Source organism: Dermochelys coriacea, chromosome 1, assembly GCF_009764565.3.
Source record: "Dermochelys coriacea isolate rDerCor1 chromosome 1, rDerCor1.pri.v4, whole genome shotgun sequence".
In the NCBI taxonomy this organism is placed as follows: Eukaryota; Metazoa; Chordata; order Testudines; family Dermochelyidae; genus Dermochelys; species Dermochelys coriacea.
This window is the reverse complement of record NC_050068.2, coordinates 213,631,469-213,640,090: the sequence shown is the minus strand read 5'-3', so window position 1 is coordinate 213,640,090 and position 8,622 is coordinate 213,631,469. Positions and strand designations below refer to the sequence as shown.

At 42.9% G+C, this 8,622-nt stretch overlaps 1 long non-coding RNA gene across 1 annotated transcript; it reads left to right on the top strand.

Moving 5' to 3' along the window:
* Positions 1 to 2,340: 2,340 nt before the first annotated feature.
* LOC122460008 lies at positions 2,341 to 4,310 on the top strand. The gene is made up of 2 exons (XR_006281022.1): positions 2,341 to 2,453; positions 4,265 to 4,310. It is a non-coding gene; the product is annotated as an uncharacterized LOC122460008 (long non-coding RNA).
* Positions 4,311 to 8,622: the final 4,312 nt, after the last annotated feature.

The window sequence follows — 8,622 nt, the reverse complement described above, 5'->3', positions numbered from 1 at the left end:
TCAAAAACCCTAGTTGCAGATTTATTTTTGTTAATCCTTCCATTTAGTTTGAACTGAATTAGCTCATGATCACTTGAGCCAAGATTGTCCCCTACAACCATTTCTTCTATGAGGTCCTCGCTACTCACCAAAATTAAATCTAAAATGGCATCCCCTCTAGTCGGTTCAGCAACTACTTGATGAAGGAATCCATCAGCTATCGCATCTAGGAAAATCTGAGCCCTATTATTATTACTAGCACTGGTCCTCCAGTCTATATCTGGGAAGTTAAAGTCTCCCATGATCACGCAGTTTCCATTAGTATTTACTTTATTAAAGACATTAAAAAGGGCTCTATCCATATCCAAATTAGATCCCGGAGGTCTATAGCACACCCCAAGCACTATCGTAGGAGTGGCTTTACTAGTTTTCTTCCCCAATGTAATTTTTGCCCAGACGGACTCTGTCTTATCCATTGAATCGCTTCTTATTTCTTTACATTCTACCTCATCATTGATATACAATGCTACTCCACCCCCTTTACCTTTGTTTCTGTCTTTCCTAAAGAGCACATACCCTTCAATACCTGTAGTCCAGTCATGACTACTATTCCACCATGTTTCTGTTATCCCTATAATATCTGGTTTCACTTCCTGCACCAGTAGCTCTAGTTCCTCCATTTTTTTACCTAGGCTCCTCGCATTGGTGTACAAACATCTTAATTTTTGCTGTTTGGCCTTGCTCACATTTTGTACCCTATTAGGCACAGTCATTCTACAGCCAGTATAACCTATTAGACTAGTATCCACACCACCCTCGTTCCTTATATACATTCTCCTACCCACGGCTGTATCCTTTCTTACTTCGTCTTCTTCCCTCTCAATGCTAAAATCTGGCGTAGAGATTTCCTGGACATCTCCCATCCATCTCCCCCTAATTCCTAGTTTAAAGCTCTCTTTATCAGTTGTGCCAGCCTCGATCCTAGAAGTCTATTTCCTTCCCTACTCAGATGAAGTCCATCCTGAGAGAACTGTCCTCTGTCCGTGAATGCCTCCCAGTGGCCATACATCCCATTTTTCTCATTTGCAGGCCCTGGCTTTCAGCATTCATGCTGGTTCTAAGTTGCTCTGGTGGTGACTGCACTGATTCTGCTGGGTACTGTAATCACCTTACCTCAGCAACATGAATGCCACTATCTAGAGGGCAGCATTAAGCTTCATTCATTCAATTATGTAGCTGTTTGAACCTTGCAAACAGGCAACTAAATGCAAAAAATGGCATCAATGCAACATTAAGGTTGAGAATTTAAACTCATAAATGAGGAAATTCAAATAGTAATGTTCTCCTGGGAGCATTAACTCATTCCCATATCCTATAAGCACCCATGAAGATAACCTAATTGGTAATCAGAACTGCAGCGTATGTGTGTGTGCTCTGAATGATTTATTATTAGATAATTTAACTCTGAATTTCCTGACTGAGTTTAAATTTAAATTTAAATTCTCAGCCTCAATTTTACATTAAGATAGGATATTTTGCATTTAACTTTCGTGGGTTTGGGCTTGTCTTTTTAAAGGTGAAAGAGAAAGTGGGCTGAGATCCACTGGGGCTGCCACAAATCCTCTCATAATCCTATGAAGCGTTTTGGAGAGGGCTCACCTCCTTAACCACTAAGAAAAACACATATGTTCTAGATTTTATATGAACCTCTGAGCAAGCAGGTTCACTCTGAGAAACAGGATGTAAATGGGCCCTTAGCTCCTGGCAAACAGGAGCCCCACTTGGGAGGATACCAACTCAGTCTGGCCTTTTGTCTCTCTGGCTGTGATCTGGTGCAAATGGAATCTCTGGAAAGCACGCTCAGCTCTGATAGGTGCAGAAGATTGGTGGAGGAGTCAGGAGCCTTTTACCCACCTCAGCCATTCTGGATGAAGAGATTTGCTTCTGCTGCTGGAAGGGAGTTTGTTGCAACAGAGCATCAATCATTTGTCCCCTTCAGATTATAGAAGGCAGATTCCTTTCAGAAGGTGATCTGATATAGCAGTCTAAAAGCTGCCTCAGAATTCTGTGAAGACCTGAGAACCCAAAGCCCTGGAGAACAGATTTTTTATCTAAACCTTGGACTTTTGGAAATGCCCTTTTGTATGAGTCAGGTTTCCCTGGGGACAGTATGAAAGATGTTATAAGGATTGCCATGTGTTTCTAATGTTGTTTTAACCAAATTAGTTATTGCTATGATTGAGACAATGTTCTTGACTTCATGCATATTAATGGTCTGAGTTAAAACTGAGCAAATGATATGATAAAGAATGAAGCAGAGCTGAAATGCTTCATCAGTGAGTAATGTATTTCTGGTTACTCCACAGGAATGTACAGATACCAGATAAGAAAAGGCTAAATATTTCTGGATTGGGTTAAACGGAGATGGAGAAAAGACAGATTTGGCTTGATGACTCCCAATGAAAAGGATATAGGTGGAGATTTCTGGAGGATATTTTTTAAGTGTGAAGTTACTTTTTATTTTAAATACGGATACACCTTGGACTCCATAGCCCTGTGCTGGCTATATTCCAAATCACAAATCTAGTATTGCAATAATAGTATTGCATTTAGATCCAGCTTAGATTCCAAAATCCACAGCATGGCCAATCTCCCAAAGACTGATTGTACTAAGTAAAGCTAGGATCTTTGAAAAGCAACAATGACAACTAAAACCTGTTCCCCAGGCTCTGATCATTGCATTCCATGGCTCTTTAATTGGTATTAAAGTGGAGTTAATTATCTTTTTATAAGTCCTTAGAAATCAGATAGCTTTGGGCAAGGTGGGCATTCCATGTAGGCCATGATGGGGGACTTTATCCTGGGATGCAGTGACTCTGAAAGAGATTTGGGGGTAATGATGAATAATCAGATGAACATGATCTCCCAGTGTGATGGTGTGGCCCAAAGAGCTAATGGAATGCATAAACAGGGGCAACTTGGATATATAAATAAGGGAATCTCAAGTAGGAGTAGAGAGGTTATTTTATCTCTGTATTTGGCACTGCTGGAATACTGTTTCCAGTTCTAGAAGGATGTTGATAAATTGGAGAGGGTTCAGAGAAGAGCCATGAGAATGGTTCAAGACTTAGAAAACATGCTATATACTGATAGATTGAGTTTCTTGAGTCTATTTAGCTTAACAAAGAGAATATTAATATTAATATTAAATATTAATACTTGACTACAGTCTGTAAACACATGCATGGGGGAGCAAAAATTTAATAATGGGCTTTTCAATCTAACAGAGAAAGATATAATATAATCCTATGGCTGGAAGTTGAAATTAAACAAATTCAGACTGGAAATAAGGTATAAATTTTAACAGCTAGAGTAATTAACAACTGGAACAATTTACAAAGGGGTGTGGTGAATTCTTCATCACTGATGATTATAAAATCAAGATTGGATGTTTTTCTAACAGATCTGCTCTAGGAATTATTTAGGGAAAGTTCTATGGCCTATGTTATACAGGAGGTCAGACTAGATGACTACTGTGGTCCCTTCTGGCCTTAGATCTATGAATTTTTGAAAAGAATAAGCAACAGAGAGAGAAATGCAGAAGTGTATTGGAGGATAGAGATGGCTGAATAATACTATTAATTTTGTTAAATTCTTCAGCCCACTCCATTGGCGGATCTATACAATGCTAGTGGTTGAGCCTTAGTCTCCGTTAACATATGGTCAAAGGATTATGGTTGTTCAGAGCCACCACATGCATACCATCCCTACTTGGTGGCTATCAGGCCAAAGTTAATATTACTTTAGAATGGTCCTGATGCCACCTGCTATTAGTAGAGGAGAGCACTTGAATTTGTAGTCATGGAACAACCTCATCTGCTCATCTCCAATATCACCATTGTGAACTTGGCATTTTTTGAAAGAAGGAAGCATCTGGGCTGAACCTCATGCCTATTGTGCGAACCAGCAATGGAACTGATTTGGCTGAACAGCCCCTCCCCACCTTTTCACTACTGAGGCTCAACATTTCTGCTTCATATAAGTTATTTCTCCTCTTTCTAATGATGATCCATATGGGCATAGAAATTGCTGCATTCCTCCTCCAAGTACCCTGGGCTCCCAGATCCCTTGTGAACACATCAACCATCCACTTAAATGGAACTGAAAGTGCCTGCACCTGCGAAGCACCTGAATAAAAAACAAAAAACAACTGGTTCACTCACCCCCAACTCTGTCCCCTATGTTTTTATTTAATACAAAGTTCTAAACTAATTTTTCTCCTCAGGTTGGCATTAAGAGGAAATGCAGATGGCAAGAACTGTGCTGCTTTCTAAAGGAAGGAGAAGATCCTCCACGATAGCTGCCATTTTAAATGGATGGATCTTCAAGAAACAATGCAACCCTGCTGGCTGGCTGAGACCCTACAGGTTTCAGAGTAGCAGCCGTGTTAGTCAGTATTCGCAAAAAGAAAAGGAGTACTTGTGGCACCTTAGAGACTAACAAATTTATTTGAGCATATGCTTTCGTGAGCTACAGCTCACTTCATCGGATGCATGCGGTGGAAAATACAGTGGGGAGATTTATATACACATACAGAGAACATGAAACAATGGGTTTTATCATACACACTGTAAGGAGAGGGATCGCTTAAGATGAGCTATTACCAGCGGGGGCGGGGGGGAGGAGGAAAACCTTTTATGGTGATAATCAAGGTGGGCCATTTCCAGCAGTTAACAAGAACGTCTGAGGAACAGTAGGGGGGTGGAGGATGGGGGAATAAACATGGGGAAATAGTTTTACTTTGTGTAATGACCCATCCACTCCCAGTCTCTATTCAAGCCTAAATTAATTGTATCCAGTTTGCAAATTAATTCCAATTCATCAGTCTCTCGTTGGAGTCTGTTTCTGAAGTTTTTTTGTTGAAGAATAGCCACTCTCAGGTCTGTAATCAAGTAACCGGAGAGACCGAAGTGTTCTCCGACTGGTTTTTGAATGTTATAATTCTTGATGTCTGATTTGTGTCCATTTATTCTTTTACGTCGAGACTGTCCAGTTTGACCAATGTACATGGCAGAGGGGCATTTCTGGCACATGATGGAATGAGGAATTCCACCATGATTTCAACAATTTCCATCCCACCATCAACCTCAGCCTGGACCAGTCCACACAAGAGATCCACTTCCTGGACACTACGGTGCTAATAAGCGATGGTCACATAAACACCACCCTATATCGGAAACCTACTGACCACTATTTCTACCTACATGCCTCTAGCTTTCATCCAGATCACACCACACGATCCATTGTCTACAGCCAAGCTCTACGATACAACCACATTTGCTCCAACCCCTCAGACATAGACAAACACCTACAAGATCTCTATCATGAATTCTTACAACTACAGTACCCACCTGCTGAAGTGAAGAAACAGATTGACAGAGCCAGAAGAGTACCCAGAAGTCACCTACTATAGGACACACCCAACAAAGAAAATAACAGGACACCACTAGCTATCACCTTCAGCTCCCAACTAAAACCTCTCCAACGCATCATCAAGGATCTACAACCTATCCTGAAGGATGGTTCTGTGGATGAAGGGAAAGCAGTGGATGTATTGTTTCTTGACTTTAGCAAAGCTTTTGACACGGTCTCCCACAGCATTCTTGTCAGCAAGTTAAGGAAGTATGGGCTGGATGAATGCACTATAAGGTGGGTAGAAAGCTGGCTAGATTGTCGGGCTCAACGGGTAGTGATCAATGGCTCCATGTCTAGTTGGCAGCCGGTGTCAAGTGGAGTGCCCCAGGGGTCGGTCCTGGGGCCCGTTTTGTTCAATATCTTCATAAATGATCTGGAGGATGGTGTGGATTGCACTCTCAGCAAATTTGCGGATGATACTAAACTGGGAGGAGTGGTAGATACGCTGGAGGGGAGGGATAGGATACAGAAGGACCTAGACAAACTGGAGGATTGGGCCAAAAGAAATCTAATGAGGTTCAATAAGGATAAATGCAGGGTCCTGCACTTAGGATGGAAGAATCCAATGCACCGCTACAGACTAGGGACCGAATGGCTCGGCAGCAGTTCTGCGGAAAAGGACCTAGGGGTGACAGTGGACGAGAAGCTGGATATGAGTCAGCAGTGTGCCCTTGTTGCCAAGAAGGCCAATGGCATTTTGGGTTGTATAAGTAGGGGCATAGCGAGCAGATCGAGGGACGTGATCGTTCCCCTCTATTCGACACTGGTGAGGCCTCATCTGGAGTACTGTGTCCAGTTTTGGGCCCCACACTACAGGAAGGATGTGGATAAATTGGAAAGAGTACAACGAAGGGCAACGAAAATGATTAGGGGTCTAGAGCACATGACTTATGAGGAGAGGCTGAGGGAGCTGGGATTGTTTAGTCTGGAGAAGAGAAGAATGAGGGGGGATTTGATAGCTGCTTTCAACTACCTGAAAGGGGGTTTCAAAGAGGATGGCTCTAGACTGTTCTCAATGGTAGCAGATGACAGAACGAGGAGTAATGGTCTCAAGTTGCAATGGGGGAGGTTTAGATTGGATATTAGGAAAAACTTTTTCACTAAGAGGGTGGTGAAACACTGGAATGCGTTACCTAGGGAGGTGGTAGAATCTCCTTCCTTAGAGGTTTTTAAGGTCAGGCTTGACAAAGCCCTAGCTGGGATGATTTAACTGGGACTTGGTCCTGCTTTGAGCAGGGGGTTGGACTAGATGACCTTCTGGGGTCCCTTCCAACCCTGATATTCTATGATTCTATGATTCTATGACCCATCACTCTCACAGATCTTGGGAGACAGGCCAGTCTTTGCTTACAGACAGCCCCCCAACCTGAAGCAAATACTCACCAGCAATCACAGACCACACAACAGAACCATTAACCCAGGAACCTATCCTTACAACAAAGCCAGTTGCCAACTCTGTCCACATATCTATTCAGGGGACACCATCATAGGGCCTAATCACATCAGCCACACTATCAGAGGCTCATTCACTGCGCATCTACCAATGTGATATATGCCATCATGTGCCAGCAATGCCACTCTGCCATGTACATTGGTCAAACTGGACAGTCTCGACGTAAAAGAATAAATGGACACAAATCAGACGTCAAGAATTATAACATTCAAAAACCAGTCAGGGAACACTTCAATCTCTCCGGTCACTCGATAACAGACCTGAGGGTGGCTATTCTTCAACAAAAAAACTTCAAAAACAGACTCCAACGAGAGACTGCTGAATTTGCAAACTAGATACAACTAACTTAGGCTTGAATAGAGACTGGGAGTGGATGGGTCATTACACAAAGTAAAACTATTTCCCCATGTTTATTCCCCCATCCCCCACCCCCCTACTGTTCCTCAGACGTTCTTGTTAACTGCTGGAAATGGCCCACCTTGATTATCACCATAAAAGGTTTTCCTCCCCCCCCCCCGCTGGTAATAGCTCATCTTAAGTGATCCCTCTCCTTACAGTGTGTATGATAAAATGTGTTTTATAGAATGATACATCTTCTTAGACTTTGAGATATTTGACTATAAATAATAATGGGTTTTATTCAAAGTCCAGTGAAGTAGATGAAATGACCACGCTCCCTAAAATAGACTTTGGATTAAGCCTTAGAACAAGATTCCACAGAAGCTAAAATACTCAGCAGTGATGTGTATCACTGACTGTATTAGGGGCAGCTGGGCATTGTAATACCTGAACTCCCTTGCTGTTAGATGTTTAAACCACAGTATATTTGATCAAACAAAGCATTATTTGATGCAGCATTAAAAGGGAGCAGAGAGGGTGGCTGGGACTTAGTGTGACTATATCTCAGCACATATGGCTATGGGGGTGGGAGAGCGTGTCACTGGGCAGCTCAGTCTCACTGCCTGGTCAGTTCAGATGGTTTCACAGTCACAAACACATCAGGCTGTTTATCTTTCACCAAGGTGTGTGTATTTATTCGCCTCTTACATAGTAATACTATGTAATACAGTCTTACAGCAAGGATAGGCTTCCCTGCAGTCCCCACTCCCCAGCTCCAGCAACCCCCTTACAAGCCTCCTTCTGAGTTGCCCCATGCCTCCTGTTTCCTCCCCTTATATTCTCCCCAATTACCTTGTTAGCTAGTGATTGTCACCCAAGTGCTCACTCCTCAACTGAACAGGTGTATAAGTGCCCTCAGCTCAGCCTGCAGCCTTCCTTAGACTACAGCAATATCAGTGATCAGGATGCTGCTGATAGCTCCCTGTCACATACCTCCTTCCTTATTTCAATTGAGGCCCTTTCTTGCCTCTAAATGAGGCCTTCTTTGCTGCCCATATCTTACCCTCATGCCTCATTATGAGGTTGGGATTCCACTGGAGTTCCTGTGCTCTTTGGGGATGGCTCTCATTGGACCACGGGTGAGGGTCTCCTGCCTTCCACCCATAGAAGTACACTTTGAGGGTGGAGGTTGCCTCCACAGCTCGGCCTTGGCCCATAGGTCATCACACCCATCACATCCCACTGGTCTTCCTCCCAGTTTACTTGGCTCTGGGCTTATATCTACCCATGTGCACTGTCCCTCTAGGGCCACAATTTCAAGACCTCTCTCTTCCCCTGACTTATCTTGCCATTGGTCTGGGACTGTTGGGTTAAGT